Source organism: Canis lupus, chromosome 1, assembly GCF_011100685.1.
Source record: "Canis lupus familiaris isolate Mischka breed German Shepherd chromosome 1, alternate assembly UU_Cfam_GSD_1.0, whole genome shotgun sequence".
Lineage (NCBI taxonomy): Eukaryota > Metazoa > Chordata > Mammalia > Carnivora > Canidae > Canis > Canis lupus.
Genome location: NC_049222.1, coordinates 86,493,045 through 86,519,748, shown reverse-complemented (window position 1 = coordinate 86,519,748; position 26,704 = coordinate 86,493,045). Strand labels below are relative to the sequence as shown.

The following is a 26,704-nucleotide window of genomic DNA, read 5'->3' as shown; positions in this document are numbered from 1 at the left end:
AACACAAACTCCAGATGGATTAACAGATCTAAAAGGCAAAATTACTTAACAAAAGTCTGTAAAAGATAAAATATTGGCAGGTTTAACTTCATTCAAATAAACACTTCAGTAAAAAATGCTTTGGGAGTAATGATTTTTTCATCTAAAATTATCAGTTAATACCTTAACTATGAGGAACTTCTACAAAAGCAAGAAAAAAGGTAACTCAGGAGAACAAATGGGCAAAAGATATTAGTAGGCAATTTACAGGAGGAAGAGGCTATCAAGTAAATTAAGAAAGGCCACTCTTACCAACTCTCAGAGAAATGCAAGAAATACTATTTTTAAACTACAAGAAAAATAAAAATTAGAAAGCTGAGTAATATAAAGTGCTGGTAAGAATAGGGGAAAATAGGAACCTTTTTGTGAATTGCTTGATAAGCCATTCTGTTTATCTATGACCCAGAATTCCACTCATGGGTAAGTACTCCAAAGAAATACTTGCAGAGATCCTTAAGCAATACATACAAGGGTGCTTGATCACTGCAGCATTATTTGTACCAGGGTATAGAAAGCAACATAGATTCCATCACCAGGTAATGACTTAAAGTAAATGTTTTGGATGCAGATAATGGAATATTAGGCAGAGTTAGAAGTAGTGACTATGATTGGCTGGAGCTTAAAAATACCTGGGTAAAAACGATTAAGCTGAGATCTACACTATCATTAATGTAAAATTACAACCACACATAAATATATATTTAAAGAGGAGTATCGGAGTAAATGCTTATGGAGGGGGAACCTGAAAAGAGATTGCAAAGTAAAAAAAATAAAAAAATAAAAGTAAATGAAACACAAGTAGGGCTTATGTTCATAGATTGATGATGACAGTGTACCACGAAGTATACTGAGCTCCACAGGGCAAAAATCACATTTTTTTTTTTTAAAGATTTTATTTATTTATTCATGATAGTCACAGAGAGAAAGAGAGGCAGAGACACAGGCAGAGGGAGAAGCAGGCTCCATGCACCAGGAGCCCGACGTGGGATTCGATCCCGGGTCTCCAGGATCGCGCCCTGGGCCAAAGGCAGGTGCCAAACCGCTGCGCCACCCAGGGATCCCCAAAAATCACATTTTGCTGGGATGCCTGGTGGCTTGCTCAATTAAGTGCCTGACTGCTGGTTTTGACCTCAGAATAGTGTGAAATCAAAGAGAGTTGGGCAGAGACAGAACCCACCTCTGGCTCCATGCTCAGTGGGGTGTGGGCTTGAGATTCCCTCTGTCCTTTTCCCCCTGTCCCTCCCCTGTTTCATTTTCTCTCTCTCTCTCTCCCCTCCCTCCCCACCTCTCTAAAATAAATAAATCTTCAAAAAAAAATCATATCTGGTTGTTTACCACTGGGCCTATAGTGTCAAGCAGAACACCCAACACATAATAGGGTTTTTAATATTTTCTGGGTGAATGACTTAGTAAATTAATAAAATTAACTCAATTCTCTACACCTGAGAGATTCCCACAAAAGTTTACTAAATTCTATTTTTAAAAGAAAGCAGATATGTTTTGTGATAATTACTTAGGTTTTTGTATGTGAGCAAAGTAGAAGCAGTATAATAAAAACCTATGAACCTAGCTTGGGGTGAGGGGTGCAGGTGGGAAAAGCAGAGCTAGTTACCCAGAATCATTCAGTGTCAGGAAGCACAGAAAAGGACAGTCTTCTAGGGAGGAAGAAATCTTGCCCCTCTCAAAATCAATTCACAAATAAAGGGTCAACTGAATGTTAAACAGATGGTCCATTGTGAAAATTAAGGTTTTCCTTTTGGCAGGAGACTCTTAAAGTTACTTCACTTATAGCAGGAGCAATTTCCTAAAATTGTATGAATTAATAATTTAAGAACCTGCTTCTCCTGATAACTTTTCCCTGCTCAATGACAAAGGAAAAAAGATGAACATCTGAGTCCCTTCTCAGCAAAACAGGAAAACTAAGGTTAAAAAAGGTCTCTAGGGCAGCCCCGGTGGCTCAGTGGTTTAGCGCTGCGTTCAGCCCAAGGTGTGATCCTGGAGACCTGGGATGGAGTCCCATGTCAGGCTCCCTGCATGGAGCCTGCTTCTCCCTCTGCCTGTGTCTCTGCCCCCACTCCCCCGTGTCTCTCATGAAGAAATAAAATAAAAATCTCAAATAAATAAATAATAAAGTCTCTAAATAGAATGACCTACTATATTGCCTTCCTCTCTTTTGACAGAGATTATTGAAATGACTCTTGTCAATACCTGATGTAATAACAGTTTAGTGAAAAAAAAAATCCCCTTTTATGTCCTTTCTAATAGTTTCTTGGTAATGTATATCAATACACATTACCACCATCTAAGAAGGACAATTGTTTCTTTTAGGGTTCAAGTTGTTGTAATGAAGAGAACTAGTCTTCAGTCTTTTTAGAGAAAACATTTTTAAAATGCTTAAATCTCTTCTTCATTTTGAGCAATATTTTGACTACTGTGCTCTAAGTAGGATCTATGCTGACTTAAAGTCTTACCCAATTTGGAGCGTAAGTAGGTATGTAATAAACCACTTAAATTTTGATATACTAGACTTCAGGTTAAGAACGACTTTCTAAAGTCAAAAATGAACTGCTTTGAATTTGGCTTCATTCATGGATAAATCTGGGAAAGTACTATTACCCATCCAGTTTTATAGAAGTCAGGATTTATCATGTCACTTACAAAATCTCCAAATGATTCCAGTTAGTTAAAGGCACATCCACTTAGCAGTCAGATTTCTGGAAGTCTCAATGACTCAGGATAACAATACCTCCAAGAGATTATTTTTTTTTTAGTAAACAAATCTCTAAGCATTCAAAAATGAAAAAGAATTGAAAATGAGAGTTTGCATAAAATGTAAAAGACTGATTCGCCACCATTTAAAAAAACAAACTCACTTTTTAAAAAGATTTATTTTAGAGATACAGAGTGTAGAGGGGAGGGGAACAGGGAGAGACAGAATCTCAAACAGATTCCCCTGTTAAGTGTGGAGCCCAACATGGGGGTTGATCCCATGTCTGAGATCATGACCTGAGCCAAAATCAAGAGTCAGGTGCTTAACTGACTAAACTATCCAGACACCCCTAAACAAACTTACTTTTGATTTTTATCTTTGGTTATAAAAATTAAAGCCTGATTTTTAAAAAATAAACTTATATGGGATCCCTGTGTGGCGCAGCAGTTCGGCGCCTGCCTTTGGCCCAGGGCGCGATCTTGGAGACCCGGGATCGAATCTCACGTCAGGCTCTCAGTGCATGGAGCCTGCTTCTCCCTCTGCCTATGTCTCTGCCTCTCTCTCTCTCTGTGACTATCATAAATAAATAAAAAATTAAAAAAAAATTAAAAAAATAAATAAATAAAAAATAAAAAATAAACTTATAGAAGAAACAAAACAAAAAATTAGATTTACAGCAGAGCTTAACACCAAAGAGACAAAGTAGATTTTTAATTATTAACAGCAGTAAGTAGGAAAGATCAGAATGGACCAAAGTCACAAGTGAAGGCAAACATATTCCATTGTGAAAAAGCAGGGTGAAAAATCTGACATTAGGTCAATTCTGTTCAATGGGGCCATGAATGCAACATATCCCAAAGACGGACCTAAAGGAAATCACCGTAATAGTACTATGCAAAGATGGTCAATTATATAATAGCTCAGTAGCCCTAGAGGTGTTATCAATACCAAAATAAGGAAAATTAAACTTACTTCAATATCCTTTATGGGTACCAAGTATATAACGCATACAAAGAAGCAGAATACTCATTCACCTTTAAAGGAGTTTTTGGCAGCATGCTCCTTTTTCAGTCAAGACTGAATCCAAAATACTTAAAACTATCAAAATAAGTGCAATTTAGAAACTAGGTGTTTAGTATATATTCTAAAACACATTTTTCTGGGATGTCTGGGTGGCTCAGCAGTTGAGTGTCTGCCTTTGGCTCAGGGCCTGATCCCAGATTCCCAGGATCGAGATCCACATTGGGTTTCTTGCAAAGAGCCTGCTTCTCCTCCCTCTACCTGTGTCTCTGCCTCTCATGGTCTCTCATGAATAAATAAATAAATAAAATCTTTATTAAATAAAATAAAACACATTTTCTACCTTGGGGCACCTGTGTGGCTCTGTTAGTTGGGCATCTGCCTTTGGCTCCGTTGTGATCCCAGATCCTGGGATGGAGCCCCACGTGGTCTCCCTGCTCAGCAGGGAGCCTGCTTTTCTTTCTGCCTCTCCCCCTGCTCATGCCTGCTCTAACAAATAAGTAAAATCTTAAAAAAGAAAATAAATAAATACAAGTAAGATTCTAGAAATACTTAGTAATTGTGCCAATGAGTCACCTGAAAACACCCTAAGAAACGTGGTTTTATTGGTATATTGAATAAATGCCCTAATAACTGAGTTTAGAAAAGTTTAGGAGTTTCCCAAGTAGGAAAGACTTACCAGGCACTGTCAAAATAAGATTCCTTTTCACCAAGGATGAGAAGAGTTGGGGTTAGACATACAAAAATAGTTGAGGTAAAGAGGACAAGACAAGCATCTACCAGTTATCAGAAGTCTTAATCCTAGCATTTGGTTAGGAACCTAATTTTTTAGTTAAAAAATCAGCAGTAAGAATCAGAAGTGAGGAAGTTGGAAAGCCTATAAGCTATGCTAAACTAATTTATACCAGAAGTCCTAACACAGGTCAATGTAACTGCTTCTATATTCATGTTTTCCCTCAGTTTCTTAATACTACATTATTACAGAAGCCATTAGCTACAAGTAGCTACTTAAATTTAAGTTAGTTAAAATTAAATATTCAGTTCCTCAGCCACACTAGCCACATATGACTAGTGTCTACCAAACTGTATAGTGTAGAATGAACATTCCCATCATTGCAGAATGCCCTTCTGGGCAGTCCGGAACTAGAATCTTTCAAACCGAGGCAATCCAGAACAAGAGTTTTCATTCTTCCTATCCATGTCAGCTTGAAATGTTAGAGCTCTTTCCTTCCTGGTACATACACGGCAAGGTTTATAGATCTTCTTATTGAACACTGTAAATGACACAGAACTAAGTGAGATTACCTACAAAGTACTTCTTTATAAGAATGCATTTTGACAAAAACATTGCAACATCTAACCCAATCAATTTCTTTTTTTAAAGGGTGCAAGTATGGGAAAGGGGGAGAGAGAGAAGCTTAAGGAGGCTCCACACCCAGCATGGAGCCTGATGTGAGGCTTAATCTTACAACCCCGAGATCATAAGCAGAAATCAAGGGTTGGAGACTTACCAACTGAGCTACCCAGAAACCTCTTTTTATTTAAATTGTACTTATTTAACATACAGTGTAAAACTAGTTTCAGGTGTACATTATAGTGATTTAACACTTCCATATAACACCCGGTGCTCCTCACAAAAAGCATGCTCCTAAATTCCTACCTATTTCACCCATCCCCAATACTTACCCACCCCTGGCAATCAGTTTGTTCTCTGTGGTTAAGAGTCTGCTTCTCGGGCAGCCCTGGTGGCTCAGTGGTTTAGCTTTCAGCCCAGGGAAGGGATCCTAGAGACCCAGGATTGGGTCGCGTGTCGGGTCCCTGCATGGAGCCTGCTTCTCTCTCTGCCTCTCTAAAAATGTCTTTCATGAAGAATTTAAAAAGAGTCTGTTTCTTGGTTTGCTCCTCTTTTTTCCCTTTGCATGTTTGTTTTGTTTCTTAATTTCCAAGAGTGAAATCATATGGTATTTGTCCTTCTCTGACTTATTTCACTAAGCATTATTCTAACTCCACTTACATCATTGTAAATGACAAGACTTTCATTCTTTTTCATGGCTGAGTAATATTCCATGGGTGTGTGTGTGTGTGTGTGTGTGTGTGTGTATATGCACACCAGATCTTTATTTATCATTTAGGGATACTTGGGCAGTTTCCTTAATTTGGCTACTGTAGATAAGGCTGCACATATCTCTTTAAACTCATATTTTTGTATTCTTTGCATTTAACCCAATTCTAATGTAAAAGCTATTTTATTAAAAAGGAGCAAAGCAGGAGCAACTGGGTGGCTCAGTTGGTTAATCATCTGCCTTAGGCTTGGGTCATGATCCTGGGGTCCTAGGATTGAGCCCTGAATTGGCCTTTCTGCTCAGCAGGGAGTCTGCTTCTCCCTCTCCTCACTAATAAATACTCTAATAAATAAAATATTTTTTAAAAATGAGGAAAGCAAACCAATTAGGACAACTATACATTTTAACGCATGCCTTTGATATGTCAAAGTGATTCACACTCTTGAAAGGTTCTTCGTATGCTGCAGCTGCAAGCAAACCATAAGAAACTATAAAAACATTTGTGACTATTAGTTAAGTAAGATCTGAATGTAGCCCATACAGTATTCTGAACACCTACAATCCTGATTATCCACTTAAGCAAAGACCAAACAAGCAAATCAAGCCTTCCTAATGATTAAGTAGGACAGGTTGTTGATTTTTACATATGTCAGTATTAGACTCCTAATAAAGCTTTTCGTAACTGGGAAGGGATTATAGCTTAGCTTTCAAAATCAAACCTGTCCATGTTGCTGAGCATAAACTAAAATATGAACAGGCACACATTTTTCTCCCTTAATTATAATTTTTTGGCTCCCCTCCTGACTTTCCAAAACATGCTTATCCTTAAGTTCACAGAAAAGCTAACCATAGTATATTGGGAGAGACATTCCACAAATATGCATTATTCTCTCCTCTATTTATAAGAAGTTTAAGATATTTTCCTAGGAAACTGCTCAGATGAACATCTACTCAATGTATTCCACAACATATAATACCCATCTATAGCACAATATGATCTAAATGAAGTAGTCACAAATTCAGCAAGTTTAAGGATTATGGCTGATTATAATGATGAACACAATCTTTTTCAAAAACAGGACTGCTATTACTGATATCTCAATTTAAATTTCTAAGAGTTAAAAAAAATTTCAAACCACATAGGAGGTTTATTTTTTTATTTTTTTTATTTTTATTTTTTCACATAGGAGGTTTAGAAAAAAAAACGAAAGTCTCACTGTTAGGCTAAAATAAGGACTAATTAAAAGTCAATCAAAGAATTCAGTTTCCTAGATAATCTCCCCAACTAAGAAGACTAGAGTTTTACATGATAAGACCATTTTCGAAGGAATAAGACTAAACTGAACGAAAGATCCAAAGATCTGGGAGGTCCCATGGTGGAAATGGAGTGTAACTGTAGTGAGGGAGAGCTATCCCCTCTTCTATAAGTGGATGTCAACATGTACAAAATAATGAAATAACAGTTATCCAAAGATACAGAGGTAAACATCAAAAGAATCCTTCAGGGGTGCCTGAGAGGCTGTCAGTTAAGCTTCTGACTCTTGATTTTGGCTTAGGTCATGACCCCAAAGTCCTGGGATTGAGCCCTACATAGGGCACTGTGCTCAGCCCGGGGTCTTGCTTGGGATTCTCTTGCCCTCTCCAGTTGCCCCTAACCCCCTGCTTGTACATGTGTATTCGTTCTCTCAAATAAGTAAAACCATTGGAAAAAAGAAAAAAAAAAAAGAAAGAAAGAATCCTTCAAAATAGGTGAATGCCACTGGGAAGAGATCTATCATCAAAGAGATAGAATGGGGGCCTGGGGTGGCCAATTTTCAAAACTTTATTGAATTACTTGGTTTCTTAACCATGTGCTCTTATGAATTCAATAAAAATAAAACAAGAAATCTCCTCCCTAATTTCATCTCAAACTCAAACCACTTCAAATCTAAAAATGATAACCCTGGGTCACTTGTTTTTAGTTCTGGTGTTTACTACTGTACTCATATTTATCCTTTATTATAATGTATCATTATAAAAGATTCAGAGAATTCACCCTATTTTCTCCCTCCTCTACTCATTCTGATTTGTTATTTTTCGTTTTTATTGGTTGTTTTAACAACTTTATTATACTTCAGTCTTCATTTCTTGTCCCATCAACGTGAAGAAGTTTCCACTGGCTCCCCATGTAATCATCTACCTAAATTTTGTATCATCTGCAGTTTGTTTTACAACTATTAAATTTTCCTGTTTTCTCTTTAGTTTGATTTTTAAAAACTGAGTAACAAAAGGTATTTACATTATTGACTGCCATCCAATCAATGGGATGAAATCCAGAGAATGTATAGTGATTTTATGTCACTTAATTTCAACTGAGGGGGGGTTTATACTTTGGTAACTGCTCAAAAATAAGGCATATATTTCAGTTTGCTTCATATTTGGACTTTCTGAAGTAACTAATTTTTCTAGAGGTTCTTTCAATTTTTAGAAAATTAAATTTTTTATATTTAAAATTATTAAATTATATTTTATAAATAATATTTAACACATTCTAACTTATTCTTAAAATTTGTGCAACAGAATCCATGTTGTTTTTGAAGACATTCTTATACCCCAGTGACTTCTGTTTTAATCTAAAACAATTATGTTCTAAGCCAGTTCACAGTACAGTTGTCTCCCTCCCAGGATTTCATTTTTCATCACATACTTCTGTTGTTTTTTAATCTCATGTTTTAACCTTTTAAAGGTGGGATTCTTTGGTTTTGCTGGAATGTAATTCCAAGCACTATGCCCTCCTCCTTCTCAAGGACCTATGAAGCAAACCACATTTTTATGCATACTTTCAAAAACTTACTGGCCCACATCTTCTAGCATCCCATTGTGATGTCTAATACCTATCTGTTTTTTTTTTTTAAGTGATTCTCATCTCTTCCCACAAAAAATTTGAGATTTTCCTTTATCTTTAGCTCTGATGTTATTTTTTTTTCTATTTGTATTTAACAGTTCCTTTTGATCAAAAGCCCCAGGACTTTATTTATTCAGCTCAGAGAATTTTTCTTCATTCTTCTTCTTCTTCTTTTTTTTTTTTTTAATTTCCTCTCTGCCTTCTCTTTTCTTTTCTTTTTTTTTTTTTTTTTTAAAGATTTTATTTATTTATTCATGAGACACACGCACACACACACACAGAGGCAGGGACACCGGCAGAGGGAAAAGCAGGCCCCATGCAGGAAGCCCGAAGTGGGACTTGATCCTGGGATTCCAGGATCATGCCCTGGGCCAAAGGCAGGCGCTAAACAGCTGAGCCACCCAGGGATCCCTGCCTTCTCTTTTCCACCAGGAATTCCTATTTAGGAATCCTAAGATTATCCATTATACCTATAAACTTCTCTCCTTTTTACCGTCTCTTTCTTTCAGCTCTACACTCTAGGAAATTTCTTTATCTTACAGATCATTACTTTGGTGTTCTAGAGTGTAGGTTCACTTTTATTTTTATTTTTAAAAGATTTTAAATTTATTTTAGAGAAAGAGTGTATGCAAGATGGTAGTAGGGGCAGGGGGCAGGGAGAGGTGAGGGAGAAAGAATCTGAAGTAGACTCCACACTGGGAATGGGATGGACATGGGGCACTTGATTCTGTAACTGCAAGATCATGACCTGAGCCAAATCAAGTCAGCTGCTTAACCGACTAAGCCACCCAGGCGCCCCCAGGATCACTTTTAATGTTGGGACGCTGTTTTAGTTTTATGGTAACAATAACCTCTCAAATTTCTCTTAAAATATTAATGACGACAAATTTTTGCTGTTTTGTTCATCTGTGTTTCTCAGATAATGTTTATCCCTGTTTGTTCACCTTGGATTTTCATGGTGGGATGGCTTCTTCATTGACTTCATATTTACTAGTAAAATAGAGTTCTTCTGAGAATAGACTACTTTATGTGAGAATCAGACTCAAGCCTCAAATATCTCTTCCACAACACACACACACACCCACACCCCACCACATACCTCTGCCTATAACACAGACAACTATTTTCTGTTTATTATGTTTAATGGGCCCAGAAGATACTTTACAAATACTCAAGAACATTTACAGCTTTAACTATTTGATCGAGTAAATGCAATTAGGACTTCTAACAAGTAAATTCTTCCATTGAGTACAGGGCAGGCCAGAAACCACTAACCTAAGAATTAAAGTGACCTTTCAGTTCTAGTTTTACTACCAAAAAGTTGGTGACTTTAGGAAAGTCAATCTCTTTAAACATAATGTTCCTTTCCCATAAATGAGAAGTTTGACTTTGATACTAAGGTTTCTTCTAGTTCTGCAACTTTATACTAAGATGCTTTTCAATTCTCATACACTTCTGATTCACTCAATATTCCATAGCATGTAAATGAATAAAGAAATTTATAATCGGAAAAACTTGATATTCTCAAGGTTTCCCACCATCACCACTAAAATGAAGCACCTCAACAAGCACATTAATTTATTTTAGGCAAGTTCTAGTTAAGAAGTTGTAATTTGGAGCGGGTTATAAAGTGGAGGAGAGGGCAGCCCTGGTTGCCCAATGGTTTGGTGCCGCCTTCAGCCAGGGCGTGATACTGGAGACCTGGGGTTGAGTCCCAGGTTGGGCTCCCTGCATGGAGCCTACTTTTCCCTCTGCCTGTGTCTCTGCTTCTCTGTCTCTCATGAATAAATAAATAATTTATAATAATAATAATAATAATAATAATAATAATAATAATAAGGGCAGCCCCAGTGGCGCAGCAGTTTAGCGCCACCTGCAGCCTGGGGTGTGGTCCTGGAGACCCGGGATGGAGTCCCACATCAGGCTCCCTGCATGGAGCCTGCTTCTCCCTCTGCCTGTGTCTCTGTCTCTGTCTCTCCCTCTCCATGTTGTGTCTCACATTAATAAATAAAATCTAAAATAAATAAATAAATAAAATAAAATAACAAAGTGGAGGAGAGTCAATGTGTTTATGAGAGAGAAAGAGAGAGAGGGAGGGAGAGACAGGGAGAGAGAGATAGATTCCGGTTTCTCACAGCTCTACTTTCCAAAATGAGGGACTTCTTATCTCCTGGCCACTGACGGGAAACAATGCTTCATTTCAAAAATTGTAGTAAAATACACATTTAAAGCATTTTTAAATGTTTATTTCTGTGACATTAAGTACATTTACACTGTTGTGCAAACATCACCACCAGTCTTTTCCAGACCTTTCATCTTTCCCATCTGGAACTCTATACCCATTAATCAATGACTCCTTGTTCCTTCCTTCCCTTAGCTTCTGGCAACCACTATTCTACTTTTGTTTCTATGAATCTGACTAGTCTAGGTATCTAAGTGGAATTATATACTATTTGTGCTTTGGAGACTGGATTGTTCCACTTAATATCTTCAAGTTTATCATGTTGTAGCACGTGTTAGAATTTTCTTTTCTTTAAAGGCTGAACAATATTCAAGGGCTCCAAAATGGCTCAGATTCCAAGTTGGTTTATGAACCACTAATACCAATTCCATCTCCATTTCCATGCTAACACATACTCCAGGAAGAGTGCCAAGCTTTCACAGAAACAAAATCATTCAACTCCACATTTAAGGCTTAGAGATAGAATTCTTTTACCAATGGCTGATAGGACAGACCTCAGCTCTTACTCTTTCTTGCAACAAACAACCTCTCATTTTGAATTTTGGATTTGTATTAGGTCCTGTTTATTTTTACTTCATTATTAAAGCAACCCTCTGAAATAGGCAGTATTCATTCCCATTACACATCATTGCAAGGATATCTTCATCTGTCCTCCAGTAGCTGACACTGAATGGCAAATCTGTAAACTCCAGAAGTCTACTATAGATTAGGCATTGCTTAATTAAGACTCATTATGGGGATCCCTGGGTGGCGCAGCAGTTTGGCGCCTGCCTTTGGCCCAGGGCGCGATCCTGGAGACCCGGGATCGAATCCCACATCGGGCTCCCAGTGCATGGAGCCTGCTTCTCCCTCTGCCTGTGTCTCTGCCTCTCTCTCTCTGTGACTATCATAAATAAAAAAAAATTAAAAAAAAAAAAGACTCATTATGTTAGGAGTTTTTGTGTAGTAGGCAGTATTGTTCTGTGAGATATCATCCATTTCTGACTTCTCAGGGACAGCTACTACCAAACTGTTTTTGCCTTTTTAAAAATGCTTTATTGAGGTATAATTGACCATAAGCTGCACATAATTAAAGTGCACAATTTGATTTTTTTCTAATTGAAGTATAGTTGACTGTAGTAATTTATAAAAAGAGTTAAAACACAGGGAAAGAATAGCAAGAGACAATGGAGATCATAAAAAAAATCTTTAGGTAAAAAATATAACAGTAAATCCAATTATTGACTATAAGAAAAACAGAACTAATTTTTCTTTAGCACAAGAACACACTCCAACTAAATTATATGAAGTTAACATAAAACATTAGACAAGAAGTATGAAAGCAGATGATGAAAGGCCATTCTCAATCATGAATGTAAATGAAAAACCCTATGCAAACTATAAGCAAAGTGAGTCTAGCATTGCATAAAGAAATATTACATTACCACAAAATTAGGGTTATTCCATGAATGCCACGTTGGTTTTGTAAAATTTATCCCATTAAAGGTTTTAGAAAACTAGAATAAGAAGGAAGGAAATTTCCCTAATCACTGAATGATATCCATAAAAATTCTGTAGGAAAATTTATACTTAAAAAAAAAAAACAAAAAAAAACAAAAAACACTAGCTCAGTGGTGGAGTATCTGCCTTCCAACTCAGGGAGTGATCCTAGGGCCCTGGGATCAGTCCCACATCAGGCTCCCTGCAGGGAGCCTGCTTCTTCCTCTGCCTATGTCTCTGCTTCTCTCTCTGTGTCTCTCACAAATAAATAAAATCTAAATATACTGTTAGTGTTTCACCATTAAGACCATGAGCTTACATGGTTATGGACAGTGTGCTGGAATGCTGGCCAGTGCAGCAAAGCAAGAAGAAGCAATAAAAGAATATAAGAATTTACAAAGTTGTTGTGTACTAGTAAGTCAGTACACAAAAACATTGCATTTCTATACATCAACAGAACTAGAAAATAGGATTTTTAAAAAGATGTAAACAGGGATACCTTGGTTAAGGAATGCAGATAGTCAAAAGATTTCGGTTCTTTCCAAACTGATTTCTAGATTCAGTGCTACTCATTGACATCCCATGGGAGTATCACTTAAACTCATTAATGTATCAAAGTTAATCCAAATGACAAATCCCCAAGGGTTGTTAGTATAGGTGTTACTGCAAACTGATGCCACCTTTGAGAAGTTTGGTGGTCCACCTCAGGCATGCTTCTAGAAATAGAAATTTGCTAATACTGAAGCATATATCCAAAGACTTCCTAGACTCTACATATTTAAAGCCCATTGAAATACATCACCTCTATGTAATAAGTAAAATTTACCTTACCTTTAATAAAAAAGTGACCTCATCTTCAGAAGAAAGCAGCAAAGCTGTGAACATATACATGCCAATTCAGATCCCCCCCCCTTTTTTTTGCCATCTGGTGGCTAAAACCACTCTCTCTTCTTTCCTCTGATACATACTCTCATATTCTGAACTAACCTTTATTTTATCCATTCTTAGATTTTTAAAATTTTTTGGTTTTTGTATATGAAATGGGAAGATCTTTCATCTGTATTTTTCTTCTTCCACTGGACTCATGATACTCTCCACATCCACATTATAGCAAAACACTTCATTCTTACACTTTTTTTAGAGACAGAGAGAGAGCACACAAGTGTGCATGGGGGAGATAGAGAATCTTAACCAGGCTCCATGCTGGGTGTAGAGTCCAACATGGGGCTCAATCCCACAACCTGAGATCATTTAACTCCAAAATTAAGAGCATGAATTCTGGACACAAACTGCTGAATATGAATCTTGACTTTACTATATTTGTGATCTTGAATGTTAAGTATCTGCAATGAAAGATGTGTGATAAGGCTCAAAGCAGTAAGGAGAGACACCCTTGGGGTTAGTAAATAATTGGTGATTTACAAAGTAGTTCAGTTGATTAATTATATAATAAAGAAGAAACATTTTTAAGCCCCAAAAGTCCAGCTTCTTGAAACAGTATTTCCTGGGTCCTTCATATACATTTCCATACTTTTAGAAGATACCTTTTAGTAATACATAGAGTGGAAATTGGAACTTTTTAGTGATGATTCACCAAATACTACAGATATAAAATATCTAAAATTTTTTCAGTTTAGAGAGAGCAAATGTTTAAATTTAAATTTTTTGAAAATTTAAAAATATGAAGTTTTATTTTAGGAACTTAAGAAGTATTTTTGCTATAATCCAATATTGATCTGTAAGGTAGAAAAGTGCTACACTACCTTCCTTTGCAGTCTGGCTAATCTGAAGAATTTATCAAGCCCTTCTGCCTCTATAATACCGATCTTGCCAATATTCTAATGCTTAATGAATTGTTTCTTCTTTTTTCTTATACTACCCCAAATGGCAATGTATCAGGATACTGTGATATATTGCTCTCAGACTTGACATTGGACAAATCCATATCTGGATAGTTCTGAGCTAGATACTATTTAATCAATTCCATGCAAAATCAGTTTGTGTATTATCAACTTAGGGTCAAACCTGAAAATTACCTTAGATACCACCGCTATTAAGAATATGGTTCTAATGCTCACTTCAGCAGCACATATACTAAGAATATGTTTCTATGGCCCCTGAAACTATATGCAAAGTTTTTAGATGGGTCCTAAACACTTACTAACAGAATGACCTGAAAACAATCTTCTCAAAAATCTGGAAGTTTGGGGATCCCTGGGTGGCGCAGCAGTTTGGCGCCTGCCTTTGGCCCAGGGCGCGATGCCTGGAGACCCCGGGATCGAATCCCACATCGGGCTCCCGGTGCATGGAGCCTGCTTCTCCCTCTCCCTCTGCCTGTGTCTCTGCCTCTCTCTCTCTCTCTCTCTGTGACTATCATAAATAAATAGATAAAAAAATAAAAAAATTGTTAAATAAAATCTGGAAGTTTAAGATTTCTGTAACATTAAAAAAAAAATTCTGTAACATACTCATTTTATGCTTCTGAAGTCTTACCATACACCCAATCTAGAATGACTACAGCATTTTAATTTTTATAGAGGTATCTGAAAAGCTTTAAGAACTCATCCCCTTTACACATATCTGATTTGTGGTTAAGATGGATTATCTCCAATGTTGCACAGGCTTTTCTGTCACAAATCAACCTGGATGTTAACCTACCTATACTTTGATTCTATAAATACTCTCTCTCCCATAATTCACTGCTATTTAATTAATATTCTCAGCTCTAGGTTACTTTGTACTTTGGAATTTCTACTTTGTACTCCTGACTTCCTTTTTCTCCTTTGGCACTGCACACAAACTAGGTTCAATTCTGGTAGCGGACTTTTTATTCTTGGTTTGGAGATATGCCTTTAACTGTGCATTAAGGAATATCCCTAGTCCTGTCACCCAGTGGAGGTTCCAGAGAACTTGGTCAAGACATGATACTTCTAAAAAATAGATTTACAGATACTGGGGAGAGGAGAGGGTTAGAATTTTAGTCTGTGAATATATATTTAGATGCCAGATTTTTAGAGTAAGGCTGCCAGCTTTTCATAGAAGATCTATGTACTAAAATCATCATACTAGTATCAACAGAAGAAACAGGAATATACATTCTCTTATCCTGAAAGACATATACAAACCCCTTCCTCAGAACAAGAGACTATCACTCCCTACCTTTTAAAAGGTAAAAAAAAAAAAAAAAAAAAAAAAGCCGAATATACTTCTCTGAGAAAACACTAAATGATGATGATGATGATGATGCCAGTGCTGCGGCAGGGCCCTGGAACGGGAGGCTACAGTAGAAGGCTTCTGCAGCAGCATCCGGGGTCAGGGTGGTGGCTGTGGTTAGAGCCGGCTGAGATCACAGAGTTTGAAGAGGCAAGGTCGAGGACAAGGAATGGATCCTGTCACCAAGCTGGGCCGCCTGGTGAAGGACATGAAGATCAAGTCCTGGAGGAGATATATTTCTTCTTCCTGCCTGTTAAGGAATCTGAAATCACTGACCTTTTCCTGGGGTATCTCTGAAGGATGAGGTTTTGAAGACTATACTAGTGCAAAAGCAACCCCGTGCTGGCCAGTGGAACAGGTTCAAGGCATTTGTTGCCATCAGAGAGACTACGGACATGTTGGTCTGGGTGTTAAGTGCTCCAGGGAGATGGCCACTGCCATCTGTGGGGCCATGGTCTCAGTCAAGCTTTCCACCCACCTATGTGGCAAGGCTACTTGGAGAACAAGATCAGTAAGGCCCACATTGTCCCATGCATGATGACCAGCTGCTGTGGCTGTGCTTGTGCACCTCACCTCTGTCCACAGGGGCATTGGCACTGTGCCTCAGCTCCTATGCCCAAGAAGCTACTGATGATGGCCGGTATAGATGACTGCTAAAACTCAGCCAGGAGCCACGCTGCCACCCTGTGCAACTTTGCAAAGGCCACTTTTGATGCCATTCCCAACACCTACAGCTGTCTCACCCTGACCTCAGAAAACAAACTATGTTCACCAAGTCTCCTTCTCAGGAATTCACTGACCATCTTGTCACGACCCATACCAGAGTTTATACAAACTGAGCCACCCAGTCCGTTAAGCATGACTTCAGCTCAGGTCATGATCCAGGACCCTAAGAGTCCAGAGACTCTCTGGAGTTGGGCTCCAGAGTTGGGCTCTCTGCATAGCAGGGAGTCTGCTTCTCCCTCCCTCCCTTTCCCTCTGCCTCCTCCACACCTCCTGCTCATGCTGTCTCTCTCAAATAAATAAAATATTAAAAAAAGTGAACTAAAGCCTGTTAAAAAAAAAAAAAAAAAACCAAAAAGATAAATGTTAAGAATAAAAAGAAAACTTGAATAGAGAAAATTGATCAAGTTCCTGTATACATTTTGCATGTTGGTACAAAAAGGGTGTTTTTTCTGAGCTGAAGAAATCAGATTAGGTTAGGAATGTTCTATGTACCTCCTCCAGCAGCTATGGGCTGATTATATGGAAAACTTCTTAGAATTAAATAAGGTCTGGGATGTCTACTAGCAGGCTTCCACAAAGAAGTAGCAAACAGTAAGAAAACTTTGAGGTATTTCATAGGAAACACATAAATTTGTAACTAGAAGTAATTTTAAATGCCAATTAATGCTAATAGATTGATTTGCCCTTATCTAAAGATTAATCTAAGAAAAGCTGCAGCTCTCTAAGCAGCAGCTCTAATAAGTTATAAAATTAAAAACAGCTGCCTTAGAAGACTTAACTGCTCTACATTAACTTCTTATAACCTTGTTATAGGAGATATGAAATCGACTAACAGAGAAATTACTTCCTAAGACATAAAATCAAGGCTATAACAGCGTGCCAAAGCTGGATAAAATCATGAGCCTCTGGTCAGAAGTGAGGAAGAAATGTCAACAATCATTTATTTTAAAAATCAGAAGAACATATAAAAAGTATAAACAAAAAAAAGAAAAAAAAAGTATAAACAATGACTACTGTCTAAATTTAACAAGGTATCAGGTTTCATCCCCCAACCTTAAAAAAAAATATCAGTAACTGATCTGTGGTATAGTATAAAGAACCCTGGTCTATAAATTAGAAAAACTGGATTCTATCCCTATTTTGATACCAATTAGGTCTGAGACATTATATAAGTCATTTTCCCCTGAATCTCAGCCTCCTTATTTCTAACAGCAAAGGCTTGAGTTCAATGGCACTTAAAATTACATTCTAGCATATAGACTTCTTAACTTTTGAATGTAAATATACAGTAGCTAAGAAGGGACTGATAGAGTGAATGTCTAAAGAGTAGAAACAGGGATCCCTGGGTGGCACAGCGGTTTAGCGCCTGCCTTTGGCCCAGGGCGCGGTCCTGGAGACCCAGGATCAAATCCCACCTCAGGCTCCCGGTGAATGGAGCCTGCTTCTCCCTCTGCCTCTCTCTCTCTCTCTCTCTCTCTGTGTGGGACTATCATATATTAAAAAAAAAAAAAAAAAAGAGTGGAAACAAAGTAATAATTTATTCCTCCCAAAACGGTCTTTGGATTTTCCAGTTTTCTTAATAAATGTACTTAGAGTCTAATCTTTGACAGTTACTTTTCTCCTCCATTTCTTTAGCTTTTATCTTCTACTTTAACATTCTGTTCAAAGACTCCTTTTGAGAGAAATTTCAATTGCCTTCCTTGTTACGAAAACATTCCACCGTCTTACAGGATAGACTGCAAATGGAAGTGGTCAAATTTACATGTGTATTATACATTAATTCTCAAAATAATAGGCTCTTCCACTAGGCCATTTCTGAAATATAACATCCTAAGAATGTTTATTTGGTGAAGGAGTAAAATTTCAGTTACTTAAAGTTAAGTCAGTATTATCCTACCACTTATTTAATAAAGCAGTGCAGAGAAGTAGGGCACATAGAAGTCTGTTTCAGCATACAAGAAATGAAACAAGACTACATGACTTCAGAGTAGAGCAGAGTACAATTTCAACTGTTCCTACAAATATTAATTTTGAAAAAGATATTTTTATCAACCATGTGGAAAGCAGAACCACAGAACTGCATAAGTAGCATGTAAATCTATTCCTCTTATCTATCAATCCCTTCTCTATATTTATAATATATAGGGCCCTTTTAGTAGGGATACAGGGGGATTACAGCATTTACACAGTCTCAATATAAGTATTATATTCCTTAACAAGATCATTGCCTCTCTTTACAAAGGTTGTGTAACAAGTCAGTCAATCCTTACTAATACGGCCTTCACAGTTTGTTACCAACAGTCTGTGGAGTCTGGTCATCTCCACAAACTGCCATTTCTACCACTTCCTTTTCCTCTATTTGCCAGCTGCTTTTCCTTAGCTATACCCATCAGTAAGTAAAAACGAAGAAATTACCACTACTCCTAGAGAATGTGTAATAAACACCTGTCACTGTACTTGTGCTTAATACCTTTCCTATCCCAACAAATCAACATTTTGTCAATGTTTCTATAAACATGAAAATTTTACCTTTCGCATACATTTTAAGGAGTACATAACACGAACTAGAATAATTACATCAAAGAAAAAAGGTTTAAATTCCCAATTAAAGAAAACAAATTTAATAATTAGGAGTCAGTTTAAATTCTCCAGACTTTGGGCAAATCACTTAACTGTTCTGTTTCCTCCTGTGAAAACATAAGGTAACTGGCCTCATGTTCATTCAAGTCTCTTTGAATTCTAAATGCATTGCTCTTTTGTAAATTGGTAGTCAATACTTTAAATTTATTATAATCAATGAATATATAATTTATTATTAATAAATCAATGCTATACAGGGTTTTTTCATCTTGTAAAAATCAAGTACTATATACTGTGAGGTAGGTTTTAAGCTTCAGAAATCAGACAAAAGTAGGTATCAATAATTAGAAAAAACTGTGGACTTAGAACTTTAAACTAGATGTGATTTCCAAAAGCAGAGGGAAAACTTTCCAGGCTGGGAATATAATACAAGTAAAAGTGTAATAGAAAGAACTGAAGCAGAGAGTGCATGATAGAAAGAAAGGGAAAAAATTGGGAAAGGGAAGGATTAGATAAATCAATGAAAAATTTAAAAGCAAAAGCAAATCTCTCCGTTCAAAAATGTACAGAAATCACTGTAGTTCCTTACACATGTATTAGAATGATGCAGTTACAAAAAAAAAAAAAAAAAGAATGATGCAGTTACAGAACACAGGCAACACCCTTTTTGAACTCGGCCACAGTAACTTCTTGCAAGATACATCCATGAAGGCAAAAGAAACAAAAGCAAAAATGAACTATTGGGACTTCATCAAGATGAGAAGCTTTTGCACAGCAAAGGATACAGTCAACAAAAATTAAAAGACCACCTACAGAATGGGAGAAGATATTTGCAAATGATGTATCAGATAAAGGGCTAGCTTCCAAGATCTATAAGGAACTTATTAAACTCAACAAAGAAACAAACAATCCAATCATGAAATGGGCAAAAGACATGAACAGAAATCTCACAGAGGAAGACATAGACATGGCCAACAAGCACATGAGAAAATGCTCCGCATCACTTGCCATCAGGGAAATACAAATCAAAACCACAATGAGATACCACCTCACGCCAGTAAGAATGGGGAAAATTAACGAGGCAGGAAACCACAAATGTTGGAGAGGATGCGGAGAAAAGGGAACCCTCATGCACTGTTGGTGGGAATGTGAAATGGTGCAGCCACTCTGGAAAACTGTGTGGAGGTTCCTCAAAGAGTTAAAAATAGATCTGCCTTACGACTCATCAATTGCACTGCTGGGGATTTACCCCAAAGATACAGATGCAATGAAACGCCAGAACACCTGCACCCCGATGTTTATAGCAGCAATGTTCACAATAGCCAAACTGTGGAAGGAGCCTCGGTGTCCATCGAAAGATGAATAGATAAAGAAGATGTGGTTTATGTATACAATGGAATATTACTCAGCTATTAGAAACGACAAATACCCACCATTTGCTTCAACGTGGATGGAACTGGAGGGTATTATGCTGAGTGAAATAAGTCAATCGGAGAAGGACAAACATTATATGGTCTCATTCATTTGGGGAATATAAATAATAGTGGAAGGGAATAAAGGGAAAAGGAGGAAAAATAAGTGGGAAATATCAGAAAGGGAGACAGAACATGGAAGACTCCTAACTCTGGGAAACGAACGAACTAGGGGTGGTGGAAGGGGAGGTGGGCGGGGGGTGGAGGTGACTGGGTGGCGGGCACTGAGGTGGGCACTTGACGAGATGAGCACTGGGTGTTATTCTGTATGTTGGCAAATTGAACACCAATAAAAAATCAATTTATTATTTAAAAAAAAGAATGATGCAGTTATTTAGACATTGCATAAAAGCCTATGTACTGAGGATGTTAAGTAGAGCACAGTAACTTGGTAACTATTGTACTGCTGAAGAATTTATTTAAATTTTAAGATCTCAAATTTAAGGTGTTCAAAAACAAGCCTCAAATAAGCAGACATTTCAACCTACTACATGGAGGCATGTCAAACACACTATTAAGAAAGTAGAAAATAAAATGGTTATCATATTGCAAAATGTGTAAACCACATCCTTCAGTTAAACATCAATACCTGACTACATTTAAATGTCATTGTTCCTCTACATATGTAACTTTCTACTCTGCAAAATAAAGATAATCTTGATTTATGGGATGTTTCAGTTAATAAAATTTTCACCTTACATTTTCCTTTTAAAGAGGCAAGTAGCAAAGAAACAAGTGAATATTGTAGACTTTATTTTTCTTTTCTTTTCTTTTTTATTAGACTTTATTTCTTGTAGAGACAATTTCTAGACTAGGTCTGCAAAGGCTTTTAGTCAAAGCTAATAGAGAACATTTCTGAAGCCTTATACCAAGTAATGCAACTGGAGAAGAGTCGGATGGAGAGAAGGAGAACAGTAGTTTGCAGAAAACAGTGGGGGTAAATCTTTGATATCTGATTTGAGAAGAATCTGATAGCTAGTTTTTTGGTAGTCTACACATGTAGTATACTTCTGGTGTAAATACTTGTTTGGGACAGAGAAAGCAAAGATTAAAGATACAGGGTCCATTCATCTCTCCAAGTGTCATTAACTGGGTTAGTAAATATCACCTTACATGTGATTCTATTTATAGTTATAATTTTATTTAAAATGAACTTTTATCCTCCTAAATGCCTCAATTTTAATGTGAGAAGACTGAAACACAAGAGCTGGAGCTTTTCCAGCAAGAATATTTTGTTATATTGAATCTTCCTTCTCTTTTCTATCTGCCTGGATGTTTTGCGACATCATATCCTATGTTCATGTATCTTTCCTTACACAACTAGATATGGTTCTCTTCCTGTCCTTGCTCCTACAGAAAGAGAAATCTGATTGTACATTCTATCAGAAATATAAAAATAGCTTCTAAATATGACATTTCTAAAGGAAAAAAGGAAACCTTTGGTAGCATTACTTAAATACAAGTCAAAACAGTATCAAACAGCAGGAAGTTTACATTGACCTCAATATCTTAAAGTATAAACACAAGAGTCCAATCGAGAAGTCATTTCTACCATCCTTATAGATGAAACACATACTATTCTCTTGACTTAAGTGTGAATTTCTCCCATTCTTATGTTCTTCAAATGTACAATTTCTTTTCTACAAGACTATTAGGTGATGACTTGCTTAAGAACTCCTCTACGGCTTTCCCCTGTACTTGTAATAAAATCTAACGTTTCCCACAAGTCTTTAAAGGTGTTGCAGGATGCGGCCTTTGCTTACCTTTCCAAATTTATCTTGATACTCTCTCCTTTCAAGCACTTATAGTGGCGGTCTCCCTCTCTATCTTCCATTTCCTTGAAAGCATGAAAGCTGTTTCCACCTCAGAATTTGCACACTTTCTACCTTTTTATTATTCCAATCTCAAATGCCCTCTTTTCAGAGAGGTCTTGGGAACCCCAAATCTAAATTAGGTTATTCTTTTTTTTACAGCACCCAGTTCCTTTCCTTTATAGTTGAAAACTGTGATCTTTGCCACATATTCACCTGTGAGCTTGATAAATAACCTATCATCTTTAATATGCAGCCACTGACTATGTTTTCTTTAGCACTACATAAAATACCTAATAACAATCTAAATGAAAAAGAGTAAAGAACATAAAGCCTACAGTTTTACCTGAAGTGTCAGAATATAAACTGAGATAATGCTAAATATAATCGAAACATATTTTAAAAAAGATTTTTATTTATTTATGAGAGACAGAGACACAGGCAGAGGGAGAAGCAGGCTCCATCCATACAGGGAGCCCGATGTGGGACTCAATGCCGGGTCTCCAGGATCAGGCCCTGGGCTGAAGACCGCACTAAACCACTGAGCCACCAGGGCTGCCCATCAAAACAGATTTTGTTTTGTTGTTTTGAACCAGGATTCACAACACTAATGTAATTTAAGGCTTGAATCTTTCTGGAGATCATGACAATTACACATATTTCTATTTACACTACATTCTATGCATTAAAAAAAAAAACACACCTTATGATAGATTTAAAATCCTTTAGAGGCAATTAAATAGACCATTAAGTTGGAGGTAATTTCCACATGGACAAATTACTAATTTATTAAAGATGTTTTATCTGGTTAATGCGCAATAATTGCGACATAGCATATCAATTTCCTGACTATAAAGTGGTAATACTTTATTTTTATATATCAAGTTATATCATGAGTGTCCTTTGACAAGGTTGGAAAATTCTTTATTTAAAGGGTCATTTGATGGGTGGCCAAAAAGAAAAAAAAAAAAAGCAGAAATGCTTCCCAACTGATTAATTTGGGAAGCCATTAAAAGAGCCTAGTAGGGCAGCCCGGGATCGGAGTCCCACACTGGGCTCCCTGCATGGAGCCTGATTCTCCCTCTGCCTGTGTCTCTGCCCCTCTCCCTGTCTCTCATGAATTAAAAAAAAAAAAAAAAAAAAAAAAAATCTTAAAAAAAAAAAAACTGAAAGAGCCTAGTACTCATGAATTATTTTGAATAATCTTTCCTATTGGCAAAAATGGAATATTCTTTTATGTTTGACTGAGGGCTTATTTTGGGATAAAATGTATGCTAATGAGAAGGATTTACATCTTGAAACATTCATTTTCGTTTTTGAAACCTTCGTTTTTATTTATTATTTTTTTTAATTTTTTTTTATTTATGATAGTCACACAGAGAGAGAGAGAGAGGCAGAGACACAGGCAGAGGGAGAAGCAGGCTCCATGCACCGGGAGCCCGACGTGGGATTCGATCCTGGGTCTCCAGGATCGCGCCCTGGGCCAAAGGCAGGCGCTAAACCACTGCGCCACCCAGGGATCCCATGAAACCTTCGTTTTTAAATGGTTCAGTCTTTTAAGGATTTGAGAGCCAAAGAGTAAGGTAATGGGCAGAGTTTGGAAAAACTCAAGCAGACTCCCTAAGTGTAGAGCCCAGGACCCTGAGATAATGCTTCAGGCATTTAAAATAAATGATTTGCTCCCACAGCCCCCAGGTGCAACACATTGTCTTTAAGTGATAAGGCAGCAATCAAATCCCCTGACACCACCTTAAAAGATCAAATTTATCTTTAGAGGGGACTGGCCTTGCCATCTAGTTAGGGTAGTCAACCGCAGCTGTTGAAGACCTCAGGTGATGGAGCATATCCTCACTCAAAAGTTAGCCCATCAAAAGTGACTGGGATATTCAGATGGTAAGAAGTTCTTCCCTTTTCCACCTTTAGCATCAACATCAGGGAATATCAGCAAATGTCTCACTCACCATCTCCCTATCTTCAGAACTTGGGGAGATGGCAGCCTGGGTGGCTCAGCAGTTTAGTGAGTGCCGCATTCAGCCCAGGGTGTGATCCTGAAGACCTGGGATTGAGTCCTAGGTCAGGCTCCCTGCATGGAGTGTCTGTCTCTGTCTCTCTCTCATAAATAAATAAATAAATAAATAAATAAATAAATAAATAAATAAATAAATAAATCTTTAAAAAACAATGGCAGCTATAAGCCTCTGAACTTTTGATTTTTTTTTTTTTTCTGTATTACTCTCATTGTAGCCTAAGAGGTTTCAAATAGTTGCTACCTGGACTTTCACAGAAAGTGTGCTTTGTCCTAGAGCTATGCACTAGAGCATTTACAGATCAAAGGACAGATGTCAAGCAGTCCAGGTGGCTCAGTGGTTTAGAGCTGCCTTCAGCCAGGGTGTGGCTTTCCAGTACCATCAAAGGCAGAAGCAGAAATTCACACTTAGAGAACATGGAGCCTAGGACTTTGATAGGAACCCTAAAAAATGTGTCACACATGTGTTGATTAAAGATGGGATGTTATAGTTGATTAGGTTAATACTTACATTTCCTTTTTCTTTTAAGATTTTATTTATTCATGAGAGACACAGAAAGGGGCAGAGACATTGGCAGAGGGAGAAGCAGGCTCCCTGCAGGGAACCTAATGCAAGACTGGATCCCAGGAACCCGGGATCACGCCCTGAGCCAAGGCAGATGTTCAACCACTGAGCTACCCAAAGTGCCCCAATACTTACATTTCTATAAGCCAATAAGTTTATGCATACAGGAGAATATTTCTAAACAGGAACAAGGTAAGGTAGCAAGTAATGATATAATGTTAGAGCAACTTGATTTCCTATTTCTAAAAACATCTGAGGGCATTTGCTGGCTCCATCAGTGGAGCATGTTAACTCTATTTCCGTGTTGTTAAATTCAAACCCCACAATGGGTATAGAGATTACTTAAAAATAAAAAATAGAAACATTTGGATTTACAATAGCTTTCAGCAATTGACAAAATAAACCATAATAAACAAAACCACAAGTACTTAGTATGTTAACAAAAGGAAAGAGTTCAGAAATTTTTTTTAAAAGATTTTATTTATCAGACACGCACGCGCGCGCGCACACACACACACACACACAGAGAGAGAGGCAGAGATACAGGCAGAGAGAGAAACAGGCTCCATGCAGGGAGCCTGACGTGGGACTCGATCCCAAGTCTCCAGGATCACACCCTGGGCTGAAGGCAGCGCTAAACCACTAAGCTACCCAGAGTTCAGGAATTAATGCTATATATTTCTCAGAGTTGTTTCAGTTTATCACTTTATTAATTTATCAGAAGTTTGGTAATGAGAACCCTTAGAAATCAATTTGCAGCAAAATACGAGTTTCTAACATGGAGGGAAATACAATATTTAGTTTCTTTGAACATAAATGTTTAGCAGTAACAACTGAAGTAACAATGTACTATATTTTTGTGTAAAATATTGTCATTTCATGAGTCTTTTGGAAAGGGTGGTTTGAGGACCGGTACTGGTCTATGATAAAGTTATTCTTTGGCAAAATGAGAAAAGCTACAGATAATAGTAGTGGGCTTAATGATTTTTTACAGGTTTGCCTTCTATTTGTTTGGACATTATGTCCTTCTTATTTTTGTTAAAATACAATGTTTTGTGAAAAACTACGTAAAAAAATTAAAAAATTTTAACAGGCACTAAGTTAAAAACATTTTTTTTGAAGTGATTTCACCGGGCAAAACAAATTAGAAGCCTCTTACTGTTTTTCCCTTTTGGGGGAATTTGGCCCTTAAAAACAAAAAAAGTTTTAGTACTAAGCTCTGGAGCTAGACATAAACAATAAAATCATAGCTTAGTTTCCTATTAGTTGTGTGGCTTTAGACAACTTCTGAGCCTCAATTTTCCTATCTGTAAACTTTGCAAGAGTTGCTAGGAATATTTAAATAAGGTAACATCTAAATTCCTGGCATACTAGATGCAGAAAAAGATGTTCTTTTACTTGGAACAGGCAGGTACATATTTGATAATCTCCTTCTGAACCTTAAAAATCAATTCATTGAATCCTGATTGCCTTTTCATTCCTTTAAGTTCTAATTCCCTCATAACCAATCCCTCCACATATTCTAGATTGTTTCAATGTCTCTAGCATCTTCAAAGACCCTGCCTAATCAATTATCCTGTTTCCTGTATCCTTAGCCTCTCCTGCTCTACTGGCTCATTATCTTCTGTTCAGAAACATAATCAAGATTCTCCTCTTTAAAACAAGTGAGTATACATCAATATCTAGATCCCTAAAAAAAAAAAGGATTTTATTTGAGAGAGAGAGCAAGAAGAGGCTCCCCACTGGGCAGGGGGCCTGATGTGGGGCTAGATCCCAGAACCCTGGAATTAAGACCTGAGCCACCAAAGGTGCCCTATATCTGGATTCTAATTACCATCTGTGAGTGTTCTTCAGAATCAAACTTTTTATTTCTC

At 37.2% G+C, this 26,704-nt stretch overlaps 1 protein-coding gene across 3 annotated transcripts in view; it reads right to left on the bottom strand.

Moving 5' to 3' along the window:
• Positions 1-26,704, bottom strand: part of ABHD17B (abhydrolase domain containing 17B, depalmitoylase) — a 54,185-nt gene that overhangs the window by 16,825 nt on the left and 10,656 nt on the right. Inside the window, exon 1 of one of the 3 annotated variants that reach the window (XM_038527083.1) lies at positions 4,449-4,875. The exons of the other annotated variants lie outside the window; for them this stretch is intronic. The gene's annotated coding sequence lies outside the window, so the exon portion shown is untranslated. Of the gene's footprint in view, positions 1-4,448; positions 4,876-26,704 lie in introns of those variants that run through there. 3 annotated transcript variants of the gene reach the window in all.